Genomic DNA, 24,815 nt, shown 5'->3' with positions numbered 1-24,815 from the left:
TCTAACAAGCCCAGAACTCTGTCTGCAAAGCAATATCATGTCAGGGGAAAAAGTAGTCCCCTAGCTGCGTTGCTGGTTAAAACTTTTCAGCAAAAGTTACAGCTGTGAACAGCCAGATCGAGACTTTTGAAAAACTGATGAAAACAAACTTTCTGAAAGTAAAATTGAAACCTGCATGAGATATCACTAATTTTTTAAGACTTTAAAGTCAGTACTACTCATTACGATATGTTTACTTTCACAAAGAAAAGGGATATTAGTACCATGGCTAAAATAAAGTTGTTTAGTATACTGTTTAACATAATAGACAGTAAGTTACAGAAAAAACACATCAGACCCAGGAAAACATTCAGACAGAGCACAATATTTTTCCTATGGCAGCAAAGCACGCGCAGGAAGCCGGCAGAGCCTGACTGAAATGGGTAGCTTCATTTTTAGTTTACTAAATGCAGGGGTAGAGCAAGTGGAAAATAATGATTCTTGGGAAATAAATTATATTATGAAAAAGAAAAATAAAAAGAACTTTATTACTTGAAGTGCTTTGGACTGACACATTGTTTTACTTTGGTTTTCTGTTGTCCTAAGTGTTATGTGAAAGGGGCTTGTTGCAGTGAATATGGATTTCTGCGCAAGCACCACTTGTGGAGGTAAAAAAAAAGGAGATTAGGTGAAATTCTCGAGGCTGAACATGAGTGGCTGGTCCATGGAGCCCATTAGCCTGCCTAAGTACTGTCAAGAACAGATGCAAACACAGCAAGGGAGGGGTACGGTGATACCTGAGCCCAAGTCTGCTACTCAGAGACTTTCTGATGTTATAGTTCAGTGTTGGTGCACAGAATAAGGTAAAATTACAGATGCAAAGAAGGAGCATGATTTTAATGAGTTACTCCCCAATGACTGGTCCCAGTAAATCTAGAGGCGCAATTAAATCTCATATACAATATAAAAAATAAGGCATTAGTGATGTTCTGCACTAGTTAGCGACTTCTTTCCTACTGAAATCTATACAATCCCTCTCTGTGTTGCACATAAAGCGGAGCTGTTATTCTATAGTGTCCTGTGGCCCCATAAGGAATCCTGGCGCCATAACAGTCTTGGCCTTTGCACAAACACAATCAGAAGATAATACTTTCCACCTATCAATCTCACAATAGCTCTTTCACTGAAACAATAGACCACATAGCAGGAAATAAAGCAAGTACCAGGATGAGTTGTGAAGGGAAACTATCCAATTTTCTGGGAGTGATTTGCTGGGAGGCCTTGTTTTACAGCAGGAATGACCAAGCATCTTTCCTTGAGCTGCAATCACGACTCTGCAATGCAGGCAAAAAAACCTGTTGTCGAGAACAACAACTTGCTGGCCACAGGGGAGGCCAAACCTTGGCCACTTTGTATTAAGCCTTTGAAAGTCTGATCCCATTTTTCCCGAATCAGCTTTATTTTACCCTAAAGGTACTGTAGCTCCTGACAGGCTGGAGCACCACCCGCAAAAAGTTGCCAGTCCCCTTGATCATGGCTCCAGGAAGATTTAGGGGATGATCACTAGAAGTGGGTCTTCAGGAGGCCAACTGGGATATGTCCCATTGGAGAAGGATGTCCAGGAGTGATCTCCAGAAGCTGGGCTGCCCTGCACCGTGATGCTGCTCAGCTACCCAGCACCATACCTGGGTGGTCTCCATGCAGGTGATGGCAGATACCACCATGGCTGTTTGCAGCACTGGGATGATGGAGGATTCCGACACCTGTAAGCCTGCAGAAATCAGACATCCCTTTGATCAAGATTAATGCAGACAACACAGCCGCACCGAAGGCTCTTGTTCATTAATGTCTAGTTATTGCTTGCACAGAAGCATATGCCATCTTCCATAGTCCACCGTTAAAATCTTAAGGGCTTATTTATTGATGAATTTAAGATGCTTTAATCCTTCACCCCTTTAAAAAAAAAAAAAAAGACTTGTAACGCACAGAGAGACTGGTTTTCTCTTGGAACACCTGGAAACACCAGCTGCCACATGTCCCAGATGGCAAGTGATGCTCTACTTTTGCTTCCTATCAGTACTAGCAGCAGAGGAGGGATGGCATTTGCTGTCATGGGAATTCTACAAAAAGTGACCAGAATATTAAACATAGTAAGAGGAAGGGCTATGAAGACTGACATTTTTTTACCATTCTGTGGGGCTTGTCCAGAAATATCACACAAACCAAGTGAAGATGGGAACTTGCATCCCATGGCAAATCCATGGGAAGTCCATATCTTCCCTCCACTGATAGGAAAGGGGACCAGGGTGGCTAGCACAAACCCAGCACCGGGAGCAGATAGGGAAGCAACAAGGAAGCCTTGTCCCCAGGTTTCCTGTAGTTGTCTCATTTGATTTTTTTTTCCCCCTCATTACCCTTCAACTGGCCTCCTATTTGCTCTTCAGTTAGACTTGGGGTGGCCTGTCATTTCCAGCCTGTAATGGCCAAAAAAAAAATGCACTCCACTTAATCACACTTCTAAAAGCACCTCGTCACTTTGCTGAATTGCATACACTCAGGATGTCTCACCGTCGTAGCTAATCCCCTGCGCAGCACAGACAGCTCGGGCCAGCTGGTCGGTGCTCATAACTACCTGACATTTATTCCGTCTAATTCCCAAAGCGAAAGCAACTTTGCAGTTAGTGCAGACCTCTACCAGTTCGTTTATAGCAGAATAGCTCATCTAAGTGCTAATAGAAGAAGCCTTTGATTACCAGTGTATTCATGGAGATTTAAACTCCAATTGAAGTAATTAATTCCTTGTCCACTATAGACAAAATGAAATGGTGCTAGAGATTGGAAATGCATGGAAGAATATTTTCATTAAAAAACTGAATATAGCCATTTACCAATTTTAATTAGAGTGGCATCATTTGCATTGCTATAGTTGAAGACCTATTGGTATTTCTGGTATAAACAGACTGTCATTTATCGTAACTTTTCAGTATGCATTTGCGCTGAGATAGAACATGACAGGATGTGTTAGCCTGTTTTTAAAATGTTTTTTAAAATGTTAATTTAATACATTTTCAGTTTAAGTACAAATTTAAACCCAGCTCTGAGAGGAATTAAATGTCCCTACTGTAGAGCTGTGTTGTATTAGAAAATCATTTCAGCATTAACCAAATGAGTTTCCTGCCCTGAAAATAAATTTCTGAGTTTTCACGTTTTTTTTCCTACTCACTATATCAAGATGAGGCCAAGACCCTGCCAAAGATAACAACAAATACCAGCAGGAAAATAAGCCTTGACTTAAACTAACTTGGGAATGCCAGCGTTTATCGCCCATCTTTTGACAGATCCAGGCAAAAAACTTATCTCTGATCTTCTGCACCTGCAGTGCACAGCTCAGTAAGCTATTTGGGGCTCACTTCTCACAGCTTCTTGCGCTGATGCATCCCTACGTTACCCTTGATGACTTCCCTAACAATCCTCCTAGGGTCTCACCTCTAGCTTTGCACAGAAATTTTGCTTGTGAAGTGAGAAATTTTCCCAGTCCATCAGTATTTGCCACCCGCTGTAGACCCAGTGCCTCTACTGATCCTCCCTACGCCCCTGCAGGTGCTCACATGCACTTCTTGTGGAAACAGCTCTCTCCAAAGACTTTCTGAAGAGATAAAAAATCCTGTGGTGCTGCCACTTCTGCTCCTTTTCTTCCAGCCACACCCACTACCCAGGCATCCTTTTTAATTTGCGTGAGCAGTAACGAGAGGCCGGAGGTATTTGTGAGCCCTGTTATGTCAGATCCTGTGGAGGAGTGTCCCAGCCTTCAGTGTGCTTGTGAGCAGAGGCTATACAGCTTCGCTTACGAATTAAACACCTAGCTTTTGTGTAAGCATGATAATGAGCATCCCCATCCCTGCCGCACGAAAGTCCTGGCTGCCAAGGTGTAGGCATCTGCCGGTGAAGAGTAGCAAGGCTGCCCATGCCGTGTCTCTGCTTGGCTTTGTGCAGAAAGAGAGGAAGAGAGCTGGCAGAATAAACTGTCCCTGTCTAAAAACACTTCTGAGCTGAGGAATGCGAAATCCAAGGAGGTGCAGCAGAGGGAGGTTGAGGAAAGAAGGCTGGTCAGGAAAAGTTATCTTTTCTTCCCTCCGCACATGTCCTTGGGTCTTTCAAATTGTTGCTTAAAGGACACCTCGTTTGAGATTTTTTTAGAATTTATTTATTTAATATATTTAATTATTTATTAACATATTAAATGAGACATTTATATTTATGTCCCATTTAATCCGTCAGCACAGAGCGAATGAAAACATTTAATTGTGCTCTTCCCTGTTTCCTTCCTTTGCAGGTAGCAGTGATGTGACTTCCCCAGGCTCACACAGGGTGCCTTTGCTTAACCCACAATCTGAACCAGTTCCCGAGATTTCACCTACAGTTTTATCCATATCCTTCCTTTTTCTTGCAGATGAGCCAAAAAGGGATAAAATACAGGTTCTGTGTGTATAGAACCTCAAAGGCAAATGAAATTTGACTATTGAGCTGTGTGCATCTCTCAGGCATAAAGAATATAGTCCAAAGCTGATTCTGCATTTCTGAACTCTCAAGTTTACTATTATTTTACACACTTGTCCACTCAAATAAACCCATTGTGATTTTTTAATCTCTATTCTTGCTCCATGGGTGTAAAGATTAAGCCTTGCCACTGCAGAAGGATGCTTGAATAGGTCCTGGACAACATTCCAGAAGAAGGAAGTGGGAGCTCACATAGCATTCTGTCTCCCCCAGAAATATCAGTGCATTTTAGAAACAGAAATAACAAACACCTCTATTTACTAAGTGATAATCATGTAAATTAAAGTTCGAGGTTTCTTCTACCAGGTTGCTAGAAGCTGTGAGTTATTTTTCTCACTCACGATACTGCTGTAACACACTGCCAATGCAAAGCAGCTCTCTTACCCATACTGATTGTCATATAGACACCAAGCCTTCATTACCCACATCCATGCTATGCTTACCTATTCCAGCGCTAGGTGCTGGGAGTCGATTGGGATATATCTTGGATTCCCCTGAGCTACATTGCACAGGTGACTCTAGAGAAGTACTCAACAGATCATTGTTGGACAACTTCTCTTCCGTTACTTCAAGTACGTAAGCTACTTTTGCCTGACACTGCTCCCAGACTTGTCAGCCTGGGACGCTGGTGTGCTCCACTGGTGTGCTCTTGCGGTGGCAGCTGAGTCAGCACAATTTTAGGGAGCTATATTGGTTACTGAGGATGTCAACCAGTGACGCACATACGCCAGTGCACCCCAAGAGCACAGCATCATGAGATGGCTGCATGACAAGATCCTCAAGTAGTGGCTTTGCTGAACCTCTAACTCCTGTTCCCATAGTTGGATATAGGGTTTGATATGACACCAGCACTCATTGCCTTGTGGACAATCAATCAGCCGCATGAATGGGAGCGAAATAGTGCTGGGATTTGGCTATTTCTGCTCAAGCAGGCAAAATCCTGGGGCTTGTCATATTCACGTCATATATTTACAATGAAGGTTACATTCTGGCCAAGTTCCTGATCTCAAGAAGCTCATCTTGAACTTGGCAGAGGAAAGCTCGGTTGGCAGCACGGAGCTGAAAGGGCTGTGTTGGCAACGGACAGTAATTTGTAAGAAAAATGAAGGGTGAAATGCAAGAAATCACATTATTAAGTGGATCTGCCTTCTGGACAAAAGGAGATGGTCATGAAGACACAGAAAGTGAGAATCTTCTTCAAGTTCTGTAAAAGTGATAGCACCAGAAAACATCAAATTGTAGCAGAAGCAAACACCTAGAAGCTGTGCAGAGTCTGCTGAAAACACACGTGGGAAATTCAGAGTGGATGGCAGAGTGGCATGAAGAAGAAACCAAAAACAGTTTTCATGAGATACAATTCCTTCCCATCCCTCCAGACTTGTGCCTCATCTATTGTATTGGAGGGGTGAGACCTAACAGCATGTTAATAGGGAAGACATCTGCTTCGTTTATAACTGTGACTGCAAAATGATCAACAGTACCTTTGTAGCATCACATTAAGGCAATGGAAAGTGAGGAACCTGGATAAATATGAATGAATAAATAAATAGCCAGGTAGACAGGTAAATAAATAATAATCTCTACACACATTCTAAGAATCTTTTTTTTCTTTTTCTTCTGATTGTCATGTAGGCATCTGTAAAATACTAATTGGTACAGCTTCTAAAGCAAACTCTCCCAGCTAGGCACCTAATTATGAATGCTACAAAGGTTGTTTATACCTCTGCTTGTCTGTATAGGTACAGCAGTTAATGCAGAGAGATTTGTGTCATTAACTGTACTGTGTAAAAGCGTTGGCTGTGGGTGACTTTTGAAGGTCAATTAAGACAAGGAAATTCTTTGGTGGATATAAAGAGCAAGCGCCAATTTTGCTCATTCTGAAGTCACACAGATATTCACTAAATGTGTGCCAAAGACTTTTATGTGGCCTGTCAGTATGAAAGAAAGAGTCCAGAGGTGTTTCTCCATGGGCAGTGTGAAGTCCTGTGCAGTGCGAGGATCCATGGCTTGGGCTCCCCCCCGAGTGAGGGACGCTCCTGCCCACCAGATGTGGCTGCTCCTCTTCCTCGGTGGGCAACTGCTCTCTGCTGTTCTCCCAACCACCTCCCCACACAGGGTGCCTGGCCTTCTCCAAGAAACCCTCTCCCCGTTATCTGCGCCTTTGCATTGCCAAACTTCATCCTTGGGTGGGCACAGGGACGAAATGGGAGACTCCCACCCACCTCAGTGTGCAAACGAGGAGGAGCCGGGGGAGCCAGGCTTGGGTGCTGCTCACAATTTGTGCCGTTCTCCTTCCTTTCTGCTTCCTGAGGACTGGACTGGCTCGACACTGCAAGGGGACCAAGGTCCTCCCAAAATAGCACCTTAACTGACTGCTCACCAGTCCCCCCAAAGTGCTGTACCAGTTGCTCATGAGGCAATTACAGCTAGACAAGGAACTCCTCTCTTTGTTGAAAAGATCCCTCTGATGTTGCCATGGGTATGATGACCCGTTTCTAAACTCCTTTTTTCCTCTCGCAGTATGTGATCTCTACTATGATCATAGAATCATAGAATAGTTTGGGTTGGAAGGGACCTTTAAAGGTCATCTAGTCCAACTGCCCTGCAATGAGTAGGGACATCTTCAACTAGATCAGGTTGCTCAGAGCTTGGTCCAACCTGACCTTGAATGTTTTCAGGGATGAGGCGTGTACCACCTCTCCGGGCAATCTGGTCCAGTGTTTCACCACCCTCATTACATTTTGCTCTTTACATTTTGATTTATATTAAATATAATTTCTAAATGAATTACTGTTCTGCTTGCATGATCACAAAACTGCCCTGCAATACAGTAACACCTTCATCCAGTCTTTCCAACTAAATCATCACTGAAAAGGCAAGGAGAAGGAAAAGTTGATTTGGCTTAATGGGTTTTTGGCTTGTTTCTTGGACGGACATTCTGTACCACAACAGCAAAGCTGAAATGGATGTGGTGAAAACAGTTATTTTTTAACCATGTTTCCACATACAAGCTCAAGAGAACCAGAACTTGGTCACTAATGCTGGAGAAGACTATCCACATTAACTCTGCAGCTTATTTATTCATCAGCTGTGCTTGTTTACATGATGTATGAAAGCAACAAGTTTGGGGAATAATAAAACACACATTCAGGTAAGAAACTGAGGCCTCAACTGCAAGTAGTTGTGTGTGGGGATTATTTCTTTTTTTTTTTTGCTAAATGTGATTGGTATGTACCCACAGACCTCCTTCATAGACATCTCCTTGGCCTGAAAATGTCATCCATCTTGAGAGCCTCCTTTCTCTGACAACAGCTCCTTTCAGGGCATGCAAAACAAAACATCTGTGGGTGGATCTGAAGACCAAGTGCAACTGCATTAGTGTCAGAGTGGCCTGAGACAACTGCAAAGTCACACTCACGTCTCCCTCAGTTCTACAACAATACTCCTTAAAATGTTCTGCTTCGCTCTCACTCTGTTTCAAGCTCTGCCTTTAAGATGCACCACAGCCACAGCCCATGATGTGAAAAACAATCTTCTTGCCGTTTTTCTGGAAAGGAGGGTTAAGCTGGACTCCCTGGGCTATTCCTACCCCGTGGAACAAGGAGAGAAGGTAAACATGGGTTTGTGATACCTCTGTCAGCAACAGAGAAGACGAAGAGAGGTGTATCTTGTTTAGGAAATAATTTGTGCTTTTGTAGCCGAGCCACTGCCATCTGTCTCCCCTGGCATTTGACATCACGAGGCAGGACCCCAGCAAGGCAGCCCTGCTGCTCTCCATGCAGAAGGTGGCATCCAGAGGACACCCTCCAGGAAAGGGACCGCTGGGCTGGTGGAGGCCATTCAGCGCCACACCAACAACCAGGACGTGGGAAGTCTGGGCTGAGCTGTCTGTATCCTCAGAGGATTTGAACCCCAAAGCTGGTTTTAATGGGAAATATCCCCAAGGTATGGCTGTGGGTGATGCTGAGCTGACACCTCCTTTGGGACCGTCCTCCTGGGCAAAGCTGTGCCCACGCAGCATGGATGCAGGTGCTGCAGGGACAGGGGAAAAAAACAGATAAGTGATGGTCTATACCTCAGATCGGCCAGACATCCAGTCCCACCAGAAAGAGTCACTTCCAGGGCTTTTACGCTGCCCAAGTATCGCCAAATCGAAATACATAAATAATACTGTGAAGAGAGGGACTGAACCTGCTTAGATCCTGGCTAACAAATCCTGAAAAAACAGTGGGTTATACTAGAGATAAGGGCTGTGAATTTGGTTTAGCTGTCATGCAAAGCTAAGATAACTGTAAGTGGTGTTTCTATAACGAAAATCTGAACAATGTGCATAAAACAAGGGTTTTTTTAGTTAAAAATGCTGCTATAACTTAAAAAGAAGTAACTGGTTACTGTGCTTTGCGCAGTGCTATTTGCAGCATCATTAAATCTCCCCTGAAACCTTGCTATTGGAAACTGGATTTAGCCAGGGCCCATTATGAGCCTAGACGACTGTGCAAAATTGCCTGCTTTATTCATACAATGATGCCTAAAATGTTTAGACTTTGGTGCCTCAAATCAGGCATCTCTCTATTTACATTCCTAAATTAGAGTCCATTTGTTATTCATGGCTTGCTTACCTGCGACAGACAGATTGCGTTGTTCATATGACCCATCCCGTCCAGTCTCAGGGAACTTTGGTGTAATTAAGAATTCCTCATTCCCTAGCAGCACGCTGGACTTTCTATAATGTGACCCATTGCAAAGGTTTAGGCACTTCTACTCAGCTATCTCAGGTGGCACCTAAATATGAGAAAGGCAGTAGCAGGAGGCGGGTTTAAAAAAAAATTATTCTACACATTTATCACAATTTAATCAATTGCTCTTCATGTTTTCTATAAAAACTCAATATTGGAATCAGTGAGCGGGGTTAGCAGAGGGTCAAGTTATGAGTTTGCTGAAGGTTTGCCTCACTCTGCATGCCAACAGGAGGGTAAAGGGAAATGTAAAGTACTGAAAGTATTTAAAATATGTTTCAGAGACGAGGGGAGATGATTTCTCTTGCTAATTTTGCCCTATTATAGTCAGTCATTGCTGCACACTTGGTACCTATAGCAAAATTTGACCTGCTTAGGCTCCCTCATATGTAAAAACTTTTTTATAGTTCACCGAAGAATTAGGAAGATTTGAGATAACAATTACACACTTCCCTGAAGGGTGGACCTACCCTTTCTCCCACTTTTTCTGGGTCTTCCCACTGCCCTGCAGGTCCCCAAGAGCTCAGCTGAGCTATGGTGGTGGTCACCAGGATGTGTTTCTTCCGTGCCAGCTCCCACATTACGCCCAGCTAAACAACACACACAGCCAGGGGGAACGCACCCTGGGGGCCTCGGAGGAAGGAGCAAGGGAAGCTTTGCAGCAAGGGATACCCCTACAGTGCCGCTTCTGGAATCTGTAAACTTCCTCCTTTGTGCTGGGCTAATAAGAAGAATAAAATCCTTCCCAAGACTCAGTATTTTCTCCCTGCCCCATGATGTCTGGCAGTGGGACACACATACGCTTGTCAAAAGGTCATCGCAAGCTGCTATCTCTAGGGGCTTTCCGGCCCTCCCCCAGGCACCTCTTTCCCTCTCTAGGTCATGTCTGTTTGAGTCCTGTTTTCCAGGACTGAGAAGGACTTCCACCTCATGCCAGATGGACAACCCTGCTTGAATTATCTCCTCCCCATGGGTTCCCATTTTGCAACATCCGTACTTAAATCTGGTGTTTCTGCAACAGTTATGTGTACAAGCTCAGCTTTACATGCAATTACTGATGCAGTGACTGAGGTGCTGTGGGTCTTCTAAGTCTGTGCTCCTCAAAAGTCCCCAGCACTCCCCACCACTCATCTGTGAATTTTGGCCATTTCTCACATAACTCCATCTCAACTACCCGCAAAACCCAGCCATCCCCTGGGGCACCATCTGTGACCTTTTGTCAGGTGCCTGCGCTGGTATCTGTCACATCCAGCGATTTCTCGTGTCGTGCTCAGCCGTGTCCCCTGTGCTGTTCACTCAGCCCATCCTCTGGCCAGGACCGAGCTGGAGCCCCGTGTCTCCCTGCGGCCCCAGGAGAGCAGTTCTGGCCCGGAGGAGGAACCAGCCTTCCTGCTGGGGTGGGGCAGAAAAGCTTAGTAGGATGGGGAGGAGAAAAGATGTTGCAGAATTCCAGAAAAACACTGTTTCTCAAAAAAAATGAATGGCACCTGCCCTTCACTTGCAAAAGCTGCCAAGGGCAGTACGCACAGCAGGAGCAACTTTGGGCTGTGGCACAAAACCAAACACACAGGGCAGTCCTTTCTCTTCTTTGTCAAGAAGGCGTTACTGTTCATTACCTACTGGGTGTCCCATAGAGGCACGGCCAGGGGAAGAGGTTTATTCTTCCTTCTTTGCAGCCGCACGCCACCGAAGCAGAAGGTATGGGCCTATAAATATTGTGTAATTGAATCTTACTCTGTGTACTGTATCCTTGCCAGTGGCACTGCCTTTTCTCTCAGCCACATATCTTTCAGCACTTGCTGCTGTGATTCCGCATTAGTACCTCCGCCTGCTGCTGGAATGCACACTCGCATCAGCAGCTCCTTCCAGCATAAACACTATTAAAAATAACGAAATGTCAGGTTGCGCTACTGTGCACCTAGATCCATTACGGACATGTGCTGCAGGACCGTAGTAGCCTGAGTCAGTCCTCCGTTGAGGCTTTGGAGGGATAAGATGCAGATAAAGACATTTATGTTTTTAAACAGCACCTTGGTTCCCGGCTGTGGCTCACCTGTGCCTGAGCAGTGCTTTTCCCGAAGGACCTATGGGACAACATTTGAGTGAAAGAGGCACCGAACAAATCTTGCTTTGCTGACAGCCCTTCTGTCAGTAGACAGAACCTGTGTTATTTTTGTCCACCAGAAGTGTGCGAATTAAAAGGAAATGCGAGGATGTTGGAGGCTGTAGAAGGAGCGGACTGTCACAGGATTTCAGAAGATTGGGATAAACAGAGCTAATAATGCAGCAAATAAAAAAAGCAGCGGACACTGTACAGTAAGTTTCAAATATTGTTAGCTACGCCGCCAGAGAGACCAGTAATATTCTGTCATTACTGATTTCCACTGGGGACTGAGGGAGATCTTGGTGGGGGGAACAATGAGAGAAGACGCAGAAAACGTGAGTCAGGTGGAAGATAATGGTAAGTGGAATTTCTCATGCAACAAATGTGCTTGAATTCTCTCAAAACAGTTTAGCCTGATTGCACAGACAAGTTCATTTCCATCTATATTATTCCTCTCACTGGGAATTCTCCACCTGCTTCCTCTAAATAATCACAGGCTGAATGCTATGAGCCTAAAGGAATACAGACTAGATGAAGAAAATACTGCTTGGTAGCGATGGGGTGTGCAATATCTCTCGAATTACATGCGGAAATGTCCTACCCATCTCATTTGATTTGAGCCTGCACTCGCGTTATAAAGGAAACAAACTTGTTTCTCCCTCTGTGATCCCATAGCATCTCTTGTCATGAGGATGCCAGGGTTGTATGGCTCACCTGTGTGTCATATTGAATGCTCACAAGTGCACACACGCAAGTGGACAACATGACCTAATAACGGCTTATAAAAGAATCTGCCATATAAATGGCGTATGCAGTGGCACATACAGTTGTTTCTGAGCAATCTGGGATTCCAGAGGGAAGCCTCTTCAGACGCTACTGCAGCTCCAGGACATGTACCTCCTCCCAAGCGGGGAGGACCTGTCACCCATTTGCTCTTTCTGTGCGTGTACTGGAAAAGCGTTAGAGCTAGTGTTGCCCTGCAGAAACACTCGGTTTTCCCAAGCCATAGTGATGAGTAAAACAGAGTGATCAAATGAGGGCCACAAGAAGGACACAAAGCTGTCAAGTCATCAGTGATTCGACTGAGCAACCGCCCTCAGCAGCTGGGATGCACCTGGTAGCCCATGCAGATAATCGGGCAACCAGCAGCAACAAATACCGTGCAAAGCAGATGTGCCACACGCGCTTGAGAAGGACATGACCCATAAAAAGCACTGTTCCCTAACAGTGGCGTATCTCAGCTGGGCTCTGTCATGTCAGAAAGTTTACAGAGAGAGAGTGTCAGCTCTGCTGGATGGGGCAGTGCCACCAAGAGGAACAGGAGATTCACAGCACGTGAGTGGCTTCTTGCCTTATCCAGAGGTGGTGAGATTACTTCACAGAATCACAGAATCTTAGTGGTTGGAAGGGACCTTTGAGATCATCGAGTCCAACCACATTAAAAAAAAAAAAAAAAAAAAAAAAGCACCCACCAACTAAACTCCACACCCACAACCCCACACACAACACCCCACCACAAACCAATAATTTTGGGCACTAGAGCATGCCCTGAAGAGCCATGTCTACACATTTCTTAAATACCTCCAGGGATGGTGACTCCACCACCTCCCTGGGCAGGTTGTTCCAGTGCCTGACCACTCTTTCAGTAAAGTAATTCTTCCTAATATCTAATCTAAATCTCCCTTGCCGCAGCTTCATACCATTTCCTCTGGTCCTGTCATTATTCCCTTGGGAGAAGAGGCCAACCCCTGCCTCTCTACAGTTTCCTTTCAGGTAGCTGTAGGGGGCAATGAGGTCTCCCCTCAGCCTCCTCTTCTCCAAACTAAACATGCCCAGTTCCCTCAGCCTCTCCTCATAGGACTTGTTCTCCAGACCCCTCACCAGCTTGGTGGCTCTCTTCTGGACACGCTCCAGCACTTCAATGTCTTTCCTGTAGTGAGGGGCCCAAAACTGAACACAGTACTCAAGGTGAGGCCTCACCAGTGCCGAGTACAGAGGCACGATGACTTCCCTACTCCTGCTGGCCACGCTATTCCTGATACAAGCCAAGATGCTACTGGCCTTCTTGGCCACCTGGGCACATTGCTGGCTCATGTTAAGCCGGCTGTCCGCTAACACCCCCAGGTCCTTTTCTGCCGGGCAGCTTTCCAGACACTCAGCCCCAAGCCTGTAGCGTTGCCCAGGGTTCTTGTGACCAAAATGCAGGACCCGGCACTTGGCCTTATTAAACCTCATACAGTTGGCCTTGGCCCATCGATCCAGCCTGTCCAGATCCCTCTGTAGAGCCTTCCTACCCTCAAGCAGATCAACACTCCCACCTAGTTTGGTGTCATCCGCAAACTTACTGAGGGTGCATTCAGTCCCCTTGTCTAGATCATCAATAAAGCTATTGAACAAGGCTGGCCCCAAAACTGAGCCCTGAGGGACACCACTGATGACCGGCCGCCAACCAGATTTTGCTCCATTAATCACAACTCGCTGGGCATGGCCATCCAGCCAGTTTTTTATCCAGCGGAGGGTACACTTGTCTATGCCATGATTCTCCAGTTTCTCCAGGAGAATGCCGTGGGGGACGGTGTCGAAGGCCTTACCGAAGTCCAGATAGACAACGTCCATAGCCTTCCCCTCATCAAGAAAGCGGGTCACATGGTCATAGAAAGAGATCAAGTTGGTCAGGCAGGACCTCCCTTTCATAAACCCATGCTGGCTGGCCCTGATCCCTTGGCTGCCCTTCCCTTGCCTTGAGAGCTCACTCAGGATGATCCTCTCCATGATCTTTCCCGGTACAGAGGTCAGGCTGACAGGCCTGTAGTTTCCGGGATCCTCCTTCCGGCCCTTCTTGTAGATGGGCGTCACATTGGCCACCCTCCAGTCATCCGGCACCTCTCCTGTTGACCAGGATTGCTGATAGATGATGGAGAGAGGCTCGGTGAGCTCTCCTGCCAGCTCCCTGAGAACCTTTGGGTGAATCCCGTCCGGCCCCATAGACTTATGCGTGTCCAGGTGCATAAGTAAATCATTAACTACTTCCTCCTGGATTACAGGGGAGTTGTTCTGTTCTCCATTCTTATCTTCCAGCCCAAGAAGCTGAACACCCTGGGGGTAGCTGGTCTGACTATTAAAGACAGAGGCAAAGAAGGCATTAAGTATCTCAGCCTTCTCCTCGTCCTTGGTTGCAAGGTTTCCCCCCGCATCCAGTAAGGGATGGACATTCTCTGTCACTCTCTTTTTGTTGATGTATTTATAGAAACTTTTTTTGTTGTCCCTTATATTAATTGCCAGGTTGAGTTCCAGCTGGGCTTTTGCCTTCCTGGTTTTTTCTCTGTATGACCTAACACGATCTCTGTACTCCTCCTGAGTTGCCTGTCCCCTCTTCCAAAGGTGGTAAACCTTCCTTTTTTCCTTAAGTCCCATCAAGAGCTCTCTGTTCATCCAGGCCGGCCATTTTCCCCGCCCTTTAATTGTGCGCCTCATGGGGACAGCCTGCTCCTGGGCCTTTAGGATTTCTCTCTTGAAGAGCGTCCAGCCTTCCTGGGCTCCTTTGTCTCTCAGGACTACCTCCCACGGGACTCTCCCAACCAGGGTTCTGAACAGGCTAAAGTCTGCCCACCGGAAGTCCAAGATGGAGGTTTTGTTAACCCCCTTCCTTACCTCACTATGAATGGAAAACTTAACCATTTCATGGTCACTAAGCCCAAGACGTCCTCCGACCTCCACGTCCCCCACTAGCCCTTCTTTGTTTGTGAACAGTAGGTCTAGCAAGGCACCTCCCCTGGTAGGCTCACCTACCATTTGTGTCAGGAAGTTATCCTCCATACACTCGAGGAACCTCCTAGCCTGCCTGCTCTCTGCTGTGTTATATTTCCAGCAGATGTCTGCTAAGTTGAAGTCCCCAACTAGAACAAGGGCTGGCGTTTGCGAGACTGCAGCCAGCCGCTTATAGAATACCTCATCAACCTGCTCATCCTGGCTGGGTGGTCTATAGCAGACTCCCAGCACAAAATCACCTCTGTTAGCCTTCCCTTTCACCCTTACCCATAAACACTCAACTTCTTCATCACTGGAGTCTATCTCTATAGAGTCAAACAGCTCCCTAATGTACAGAGCCACACACACCCCCCCTCCTTCCTTGCCTATTCCTTCTGAAGAGCTTATAGCCACTCATTGCAGCATTCCAGTCATGACCATCATCCCACCATGTTTCCGTGATGGCGACTATGTCGTAGTTGTCCTGCCGCACAATGGCTTCTAGCTCATCCTGTTTGTTGCCCATGCTACGTGCATTAGCGTAGATGCACTTGACCTGGGCTACTGATTTCACCCCCATCTTTGGCCCTTGACACTCAGGTTCATTACCAGCGGGCCTGGTTTTATCCCCTTCCCCCTTAACTTTCGGCTTAAAGTCCATGAGCTTTGTTAACTCTTAGCCTAGTACCCTTTTCACCTTCTAGGAAAGGGTTTTCCCAATGTTCTCTAGCAGTAATTTCTAAACGTCTATCACCTTTCTCTGATGAAATGTCAGAGTGGGAGTCCTCACTAATGTGGTCTCCTTCAAATCGTGGCATGCTTTCCTCAGGTTTAATCTTGTCAGGCCCAGTTATCTCCCCTTCCCCTCTCATATCTAGTTTAAAGACCGGTCAATGAGCCCTGCTAACTCCTGCCCCAAAATTCTTTTCCCCCTCTGGGACAGCTGTGTCCCACCTGACAATGGCATGCCAGGTGTCTCATATAGCCACCAATGTTCGAAAAACCCAAAGCCCTGCCTGTAACACCAGTCCCGGAGCCGCAAGTTGATCTGTTGCCTCTTCCTATCAATTTCTTTATTCACAGTTGCCACTGGTGGGATAGAAGAGAAGACAACTTGTGTTCCTGACCCCTTGAGCTGCTGCCCTAAGGCTCTAAAATCTCTTTTAATTGATTTCGGCCTCCTCCTACCCATTTCATCACTACCCACCTGAAATACTAACAGGGGGTAGTAATCAGTGGGGTTTACTAGGTCTGGGAGTTTGTTCGTCACATCCCTGACCCGTGCCCCAGGGAGGCAACAGACTTCCCTGTGTAGCGGGTCAGGGCGGCATATTGGTCCCTCTGCCCCCCTCAGCAGAGAGTCACCCACAACTATGACCTTTCTCCTTTTCCTTTTGGAGCTATTAGTGAAGTTGGGTCCACTGTGACGTGTACTTTCTGTCTTCTCTAGTCTTGGTGTGCCAAGATGCTCTCCGCACAGCTTGCTCCAAGGGTGTGATCCACCACCCATTAGATGATGCAAGTTTTCTTATCAATTTCAGGCAGCCTTGGGTGCAACTAAAAATAATAGAATCATAGAATCATAGGGTTGGAAGGGACCTCTGGAGATCATCTAGTCCAACCCCCCTGCCAGAGCAGGGTCACCCAGAGCAGGTTGCACAGGAACACGTCCAGGCGGGTTTTGAATGTCTCCAGAGTTGGAGACTCCACCACCTCTCTGGGCAGCCTGTTCCAGTGCTCTGCCACCCTCAAAGTAAAGAAGTTCCTCCTCACGTTTAGGTGGAACTTCCTATGCTCAAGTTTGTGCCCATTACCTCTTGTCCTGTCCCCGGGCACCACTGGAAAGAGCCTGGCCCCATCCTTCTGACACCCTCCCTTTAAGTATTTATAAGTGTTGATAAGGTCCCCCCTCAGCCGTCTTTTTTCCAGACTGAAGAGAGCCAAATCCTTCAGCCTTTCTTCATAAGAGAGGTGTTGAGTCCCCTCATCATCTTGGTAGCCCTCATGCTATAAAAGTTTCTGAAAAGACTTAAAATGAATCCAATAGAGGCGACTATATCGAATGTCAGACTGACACAAAATTCTAGCCATTGAGTGTCATCTTCAGTTCATCTTTTAAACCCGTACTGATACGTCCCTATTAAGGGATCATGTTATCCCCACCTCTATTTATCAACCTGTTCAACATCACCACTTAACCATTTGACAGTGGCCACGGCAGTGTTTCCAAACAGCGTCCCAAATCAGTGATCCATCCCCGTTACAGCCAGGCTAAGAACCACACAACATCCCCAGCTAACAGCTGAAGCATATTTAATCTGCAATACCAGAGGACGCTGTGTCGTAAAATTTACAGTCATCACAGGCGCACTCCCAGCAGGTGTGATAGATACAATTAAAGAACTGCTGGGGGATTTAGCCAAAAGGAGTCAAAGTTTGGGGCAGTTATTTGGAAAAAAAAGAGTTACAGAACACCTTTATTCTGGAGGATTTTATCAACTATAGCTATTGCCTACAAACACCTTTAGCCATGAGCTGGTTTGTGTCTTCAGCGTGAAACTGATTTTGTTTTTCACCTCTTCAACCTTTCTTTTTTTTCTGTGTAATTTCTCTGTGTTACCATTTTAAATCATAAGAGGACACAATTATCTGCTTGATGTCTTCATAAATGTTTTTTATTAAGCTGAGAAGATACAGACTTTCAAGGTTTTGTCATACTGTTTTGGTTATTCCATATCTACCAATATGAAAGTAATTTAGAATAATTTCTTTGTGGTTTTGCAGAATAGTGCTAAATTACAGAAAAATAAAAGCAGAAAAAAAATTATCCAGTCACAGTACAATATGGAATGAAAAATTGCATACTTCCGCACGCTCCTGTTTTGGCAGAGAAATTCTGAGTGTGCTCAGACATACTGACTGCTGTACTAGAATCTCCCTATACATACAAAGCCATGGAACAAGTTTGGTATGAAATTTGATTGAATTTTTAACAAACCTGCAGTTTAAACATTGACTCTTTTCAGTTTAAGAGGAATAAATATTCCAGCAATGGATACTCATCCTAAGGCAAAGAGTTCAGAAGACATCCTGTTCAATTCACTATATTGCCAGAAAAACGTGGGCTAAGTTTCAGGTTATGTTTTCATGCATTGGTTATTTGTGGCAAAAAATAAAAAAATCTGTTTTTTAATATATGATATATAAATTATAATTATTATATAATATAATGCTGTAATTAAAGCCAGCTAAATAAGTATATAGTACTCTGTCAAGAATACTCTGCGTTGTGCGTTTGCTCACGGTTTAATCAACTCTAGGGCCTTTCAGCAAGACCAGAAAGGGGTCCGCAAAATCTCCAGCAGCAATAATGAGTGTGCCATTGAAAATCCAAACAAGAAGTGTATTTTTGTGGGGTTTTGAAGCCCCTTAACTGTATTTACACATTTTTTACATCATTTTCCAAATATATATTCCAGGAAAACATGCATAACGGTTCACCAACTTCCCATCTCTTCTAGAAAGCCCCCCAGTGCCCCTGGTAGATGGCCATATCAAAGTGTGCAAAATGAGCCCGCACTCCCCAGCGCACGGGCGGTCAGTGAGAAGGGGTCTCCCTGATTCCACACAAGTCCATGTGCACGCTTTATCGCTGTCCCAGCACACACCACACTCCTTGTCCTAGAGGTGTAATGGGTAGTGAACGTCTGCCTGACCCCACAGCTCTGCTGTATCTTGAACCCCGATTTAACTTCTTTGCGAATCCAGCTTCTGCAGTCAACATGCAGCATCTTCACCCAGCATCTTCGGGTGGTCTGAGCCCACTGCCCTGTGAAAGGACAACGGGGGTCCTCAGGCGCAGCACAATGCCTGACAAGAAGGTGCTGCAGCACTGTTGCCCCAGCGAAGCTGGGGTGAGGTGGGAGGTGACAGGCACCTTGTAGAAACCACATCTCAGTAGGTGGGATTCAGGGGACGTGAAGCTTGTGTGCTGCGGAACACAATACCAGCAGGTTGGCTGCAATCGAGTCAAAAGACTGTGATAAACGTCAGCCTTGGTGGAGCATTGATCGGGATACATCATATTAAGACTTCGCTAGGGCATTTACCAGAGCAGACCCCATACAAGCCGTGTGCAGTAAATGAACTGCCTGCACAAGAACGAGCTGCCGAGGCTGGGGGGATGCTACAAGATAAACAAGCCCGCAAAATAACCGCGAGAGAATGATGGAGTAAGGGTGACATTTGATGAGCGTTTACCAGCGCCACTGACAGAGGTGGAAAGAAAACACCCAGAGCAGGGCGCACGCATAAGTTAATACATAATTATTTTGACCACCGTACAAATAAGCAAGTCACAAACGGGCTTTGCCCCCCCGCCCTCGGCGTAGCAGTGTGAGAAGACGTTGTGCCCGTACTGTGCCACAGGCATTAACGCTGTGTCTGCTGGATGGGAGCGCGTTGGGGCTGTGCCCCCAGGGACCTGCTGCTGGATGGACCTTTGCTGCTGAGCTGACACCGTGGTTGTTGAAGCAAGAGAGCGCTGATGGTCACCAGGCAGCACATCACAGCTCCGAGGCATCTGAGGCTGCAGCGCTGACACACGGACAAAGAAGGACCACAGAGCACCAGCAAACTCAGGACCAATCGCCGCCTTCTTGCTGAGGAAGAAGATGCTGCCAAGTTTTGAATTTCAGCAGCTTTTATTAGGGCAGCATTTTTAAAAAGGGCAGCTCTGATTTTCCCTGCAGAAGTAGCACCTGTTTATACTTCAGGGTCCTGGGACTGCATACAACCAGGGACCACCCATGGAAAACATAAGCCTGAGAGTATTCCTGAGAAGCTCAAATATAAAAATACACAGTACTTACACTGGTATTTTTGGTATCATCTGTCAACTCTTAACTGCAGAAGTTAATCCAAATAAAATGAGGATGCTGTTTTGTTAATGTTCTTATGAGGAGTAATTGCAGCACAGTAGATTACTGGGCACTGACAGCACAATAGATCACTTTTTCATAGAAGGAAAAAAAGGATTTTTTAGGAAGGTAACAGGGTGGCATCCAGAGCTCAGGAAAGAGGCAGCTTTGAGAGAAGGACTACAGTGAGTCTGGTGAGTGCCTCATACAGCATTTCATCATAGCCAGCACTAGGTGCTTCAGAGAGAGCTGCAAGTGCCCTTAAAATGAGTTTTGAATCACTGTGATGCTGAAGAACTTGTTTTAGTGCAGGCAAGAGTGGATCTGGAGTCACCTGTTCCTGAGTACCCAGCCGTGGTGTAGTGATGGGTGGGTGGGAGCAGCCCCCAGCAAAATGGCACATCTGGAACCTGCTTGAAAACATTTCTTTGTCCCTTCCTAGATTAGCACCATCCTGACACACTGGGATTAACCTGACCGATCACTGCTTTTATTTGCCACAAAACTGCAAAGCAGCTCAGATTTGCCCCCAGCTAGGATTTTATAGGATATGCAGAAGAGTCTCAAGAGGTTCTCAGTCTCCACTAGGTCATGGCTACCAGAATTACTCGAAAGAAACAAGATTCATTTCACCTTGCTGTACATATCTAAACATTAATTATCTCCATCTAAGCAAGTCACCCTGGGCTCCCTTCAGACTCGGTGGAGAGAAATAGGCACCTCCAAAAGGCAACTCATTTCATCTTCACATAGGTGCCTAAGATGGATGAGATGAGTTGCCTTCTGGAGGTGTCTCTTTCTCTCCATTAACTATATAGAGAGCCTTAGGTGACGAGCTTGCACTCAGATGATTAACTTCCAATGTCAAAAGCTCAAGGCAGATGAATCCCACATGCAGTATATTAGCATTTGAGCAGTCAGCCCTGCAGACAGAAGGGAGGGGGTTACAGAGCACCCGGCTGACAGCCACTCTGCCGGCTTCTTCTAGCTCTGCAGAGACATACCTGGTGACATATCCGATGACTTCCTAGGAAAGAGGCAGCAACCTGAATGCAAAGAAAGGATGGGTAAAGGAGAAGGGCAATACATTAAAGAAAGAGAAGAAGAAATGTCTGCAGATAACAACCAGCCAACAATTCCCTGCTGGATTTTTCCTGCCCAAAAAAGTTATATCCGAATGATCCAGAACCAAAGTAAGGGAGGCTGTGACAAGTCCACGAGGAGATGGCCTCACACTGCCTTTTCTCCTGCATACACAGTTCTGCCATGATGGAAGTGTGGTGGACTGAGGGAATGCATGCACACATGCCTGAATGCATATGAAATCTTGCCTGAAAGGCACGTTCCTTTTCATAGCAAGATGTACGTGACTATCTGAAAGGAAGCAACTCAACACGCTTTGCATCATCCACCTACAAATACGTCCAGGAAATCACAGACCAGGTCTGAGGAGCATTGCTGGGATATTGTAAGAGATGGTCCAGTTATGGTGATACCTCCTTAGCGTGCAAACTCAGTACTTGTCCCCAACACCGCTTTGCGGGGATGAAGAGTGCTTTTATCACCATTCAGAGCTGGGCAGATAAGACACAAAACACTTAACCCACCTCTCTTGAGCACCAGCCTAGTGTCATAATTACTGACTAATCCTGCCTCTGTAGCCTGTCACAAGAACAGTTTTTGGCAGTCAGTTCAGCTCCTTTCACAGTCACATGAAATTAATTTAATTATTTAAAAAATCTAAAGAATAATTGGATTTAATTGACTTAATGTGAAGCTTTCTGGGCTGTCACTCCACCCAGCTTCTGATCAACTTGTACTCATTCAGCTGTGAGTGACTGATGTTTGTGCCTTTCATTAAGCACCCATTGTCTCAGTTTAAATCCTTCCTTCCATGCTTAATATTCGCATAATACTGCTTTTATTTTTCAGATCTGTATTTTCATTGTGAGGCGCTCTGGACAGAAGGCTCTCCATGTGTATGTGATTGATACAGACACCTCCTCCTCCTGGAAGTTCATTTTACCTGTAGTTGCAGTATGTTAGGGGAGGACAGGTGAGATGCAGAGTCACTGCCTGGGACACAGGCCAGAATGGAGTTAGATCGCAAGTTGTTTTATTCAGTCATGCACATGGCTAAATAATTACTACATCTTACAGTTTTTATTTGTCTGACCATCGTCACAATGTCCCCACTGAAGACTATGGTCCTGTTATGGCTGACATTGTATGAACACATAGTGGCCTTCCATCTCCTCTAGCCCCCAAACGAAAGCAGGAGACGTCAGAAACTCTACAGAAAGTCCGAGATAGAAATTCTCTCCAGCACTGACGACTATAAAAAAATGCTTGGGAATCTCATTCCTTTGTTGTTCAAAATTTGAGGAGAGTATTATGACTCGATTAATGAAATATGGAGATTTTTGTTCTTCTTGGTCTATACCATCTCCCACTCTCATTTTAGACCATAGGGCCCTCCAGCAGTCTTGGACACACTTCAGTAGAAAGCACCAGGACAGAAAGTCATAGAATCATAGAATGGGTTGGGTTGGAAGGGACCTTAAAGATCATCTAGTTCCAACCCCCCTGCCATGGGCAGGGACACCTCCCACTACACCAGGTTGCTCAAAGCCCCATCCAGCCTGGCCTTGAACACTTCCAGGGATGGGGCATCCACAACTTCTCTGGGCAACCTGTTCTGGTGCCTAATCTCTTTCTTTTCTCTGTTTGTTTGGTAAAGCAGGAGAGACAGGAACAGAGACAGAGTGAAGAGATTTTTAAACCAGCAACACTCCACGGTAAAAAAAAAGCTTCTAAAGTTGTGTGAAATAATATGATTTCTGATTAGAGACAGCTTCCTTAAACAAAGCAGAGGTTTTTTCACTTTCAGTTCTTGTTTTTCTTGCATCCATCCTTCCTTAGAAAATCAGAAGCCTTTTAAGACTCTCCTGTGGCATTTTTATCCAAATTTTTGGATATGCAGGGTTTGATATGCAGGGAATACTACCTATTTTGGCAGAAAATATAGCATCAAAGTTGTATTTAACAAAGTAGGCATTGTTAGTAGAAATTATGTCATTCTCGGAGGGAAAAAGCTGCTTGATTTTGAGTCGTTGATGGCATCTAAACTCTCTATACGATACTTCCATAGGGTATATATCACTCTTTACAGGGTATACAACGCAGAACTGAGTGACTTGCACTCCCGTCTCTCCAGCCAGTGCGGATGCAACACAAATTGCACAATCACAAAACAAGCTCGTAAACCCACATGGCTCCCACGACAGCCCCGCCTGGTCCAGGAGCCCATCTCCAGCACCGCTCAGCAAGGGGTGCTTCGGGACGGGCTGCGAGGAGAGGGCAAGCCCCAAGGCAGGCTCTCCCGGGTCCCAGCCGGACCCTGCAGCCGAGACCAGCAGGTACCAGCCCTCGGAAGAGCTCTGCCCGCGGACACACCTATTCTCCGGCAGCATCGGGGCGGCTCCACCCGGATAAGCGGTGACCCGGCCCCGCAGGGCTGCGCTTCCAGCCGCCCCCCGCCCCCGCCGCAGGGGAAGGACAGAAGGACAGGTGCCCCCGACCCCCCGTCATCCCGGGGCCGGCTCTCCGCGCATCCCCGGCGCGGGGGACGGCGGGGGTCGTGTCTGAGCGTCGGCACCGCCAACGTCCGCGCCGGCGGGAGAGGCGGCGGCCGCGGGGCGGGGACCGGCCCCGGGCTCCCAGCCGTTCCCCACCCGGCCGGTGCCCGGCGGCGGGCGGCGGTGCCCCCTGGCGGGGACGGCGGGGCGGGGCGGGGGCGGCACCGTGTCCCCGCCGGTGGAGGAGCGGAGCGGAGCGGAGCGGAGCGGAGCCGCCGCATCCACCCCCTCGGGCCGGCCCCGCCGGCTGCCCCCGCCCTGGTGGGAGGTGGGAAAGGCAGCGGGGTCCGCCCGCAGCCGCGGCGCGCCGCGAAGTGGCTGTGCACGGCGCGTGTGTGTCCCCCCACTCCGCCCCGCTGCCGCCGATAAATCCCACTGCCTGGGCGACAGCGCGGCACTCGGCGGCTGCCGCGCTGCGGGGTGGCGGCGGGGCCCTGCCCGCCCCGCGCCTCGGGGCAGCGACCCCCGCCCAGGGGACAACAGGAGCCGCTGGAACCCAGGTGAGTGCCCGGGACTGGGGGCAGCGGGAGGAGGGAGGGGACCGTGCGGGGCGTCCCCGCCGCACCAGAGCCCAGGGGCCGCGGGAGGGTGCGGGATACCTGGGCTGGCGTCGCCCGCTGCTGCTCCGAGGGGATGGGCTGCAGGGGAAAAGGCCGCTCCCGCGGCGGCGGGGGAGGGGGGAGCAGGCTGCCGCCGGTGTAGTTATCAGTGAGTTTTCCTCCGTGAGCTTGAGACGATTCCCGTCGGCGCACCGGAGGGGTCCCCGCGGGCTGCGGGGCTGCCGTCGGGGTGGCGGGGGCGGTGGTGCCCATGGGAAGCCCGGAGCGAGAGTGGGCGGCGGGCGTTCCACCGAGCGCGGCTTCCCCGCGGCGCCCAGCGCTTCTGTGGTCCCGGCCAGCAACGGGGCTCTCCCGGGCTGTCGAGGCATCCCGACTCGTGGTGCCGTGGGGTCGTCTCTAAAGTACATCTCGGCCCTTTCTTTCAATGGGCAGAAAGAGCAGGTCTCTGCCCTCTGCTTTCCCACGCCCGGATGGGGACTGGGTGGCTGCGTGATGCACAGGGTGTGAAAATAGTTATTCTCAGCGCCGTACGAGGTAGATTGTGCTCCTCGCTTCAGGACTGGACCTCCGGGCGT

The 24,815-nt window shown here is 47.3% G+C and overlaps 1 protein-coding gene across 2 annotated transcripts in view; it reads left to right on the top strand.

The window, feature by feature from the left end:
* Nucleotides 1–23,829: 23,829 nt before the first annotated feature.
* The window catches only part of HTR1E (5-hydroxytryptamine receptor 1E), a 40,600-nt gene continuing 39,614 nt past the window's right edge, over nucleotides 23,830–24,815 (top strand). For both annotated transcript variants that reach the window (XR_012586308.1, XM_074581212.1), the window contains exon 1: nucleotides 23,830–24,180. The gene's annotated coding sequence lies outside the window, so the exon portion shown is untranslated. The remainder of the gene's footprint in view (nucleotides 24,181–24,815) is intronic.

Source organism: Larus michahellis, chromosome 3 (genome assembly GCF_964199755.1).
Source record: "Larus michahellis chromosome 3, bLarMic1.1, whole genome shotgun sequence".
In the NCBI taxonomy this organism is placed as follows: domain Eukaryota; kingdom Metazoa; phylum Chordata; class Aves; order Charadriiformes; family Laridae; genus Larus; species Larus michahellis.
The sequence above is the reverse complement of the archived record's forward strand: the minus strand, read 5'-3'. Positions and strand labels throughout refer to the sequence as shown.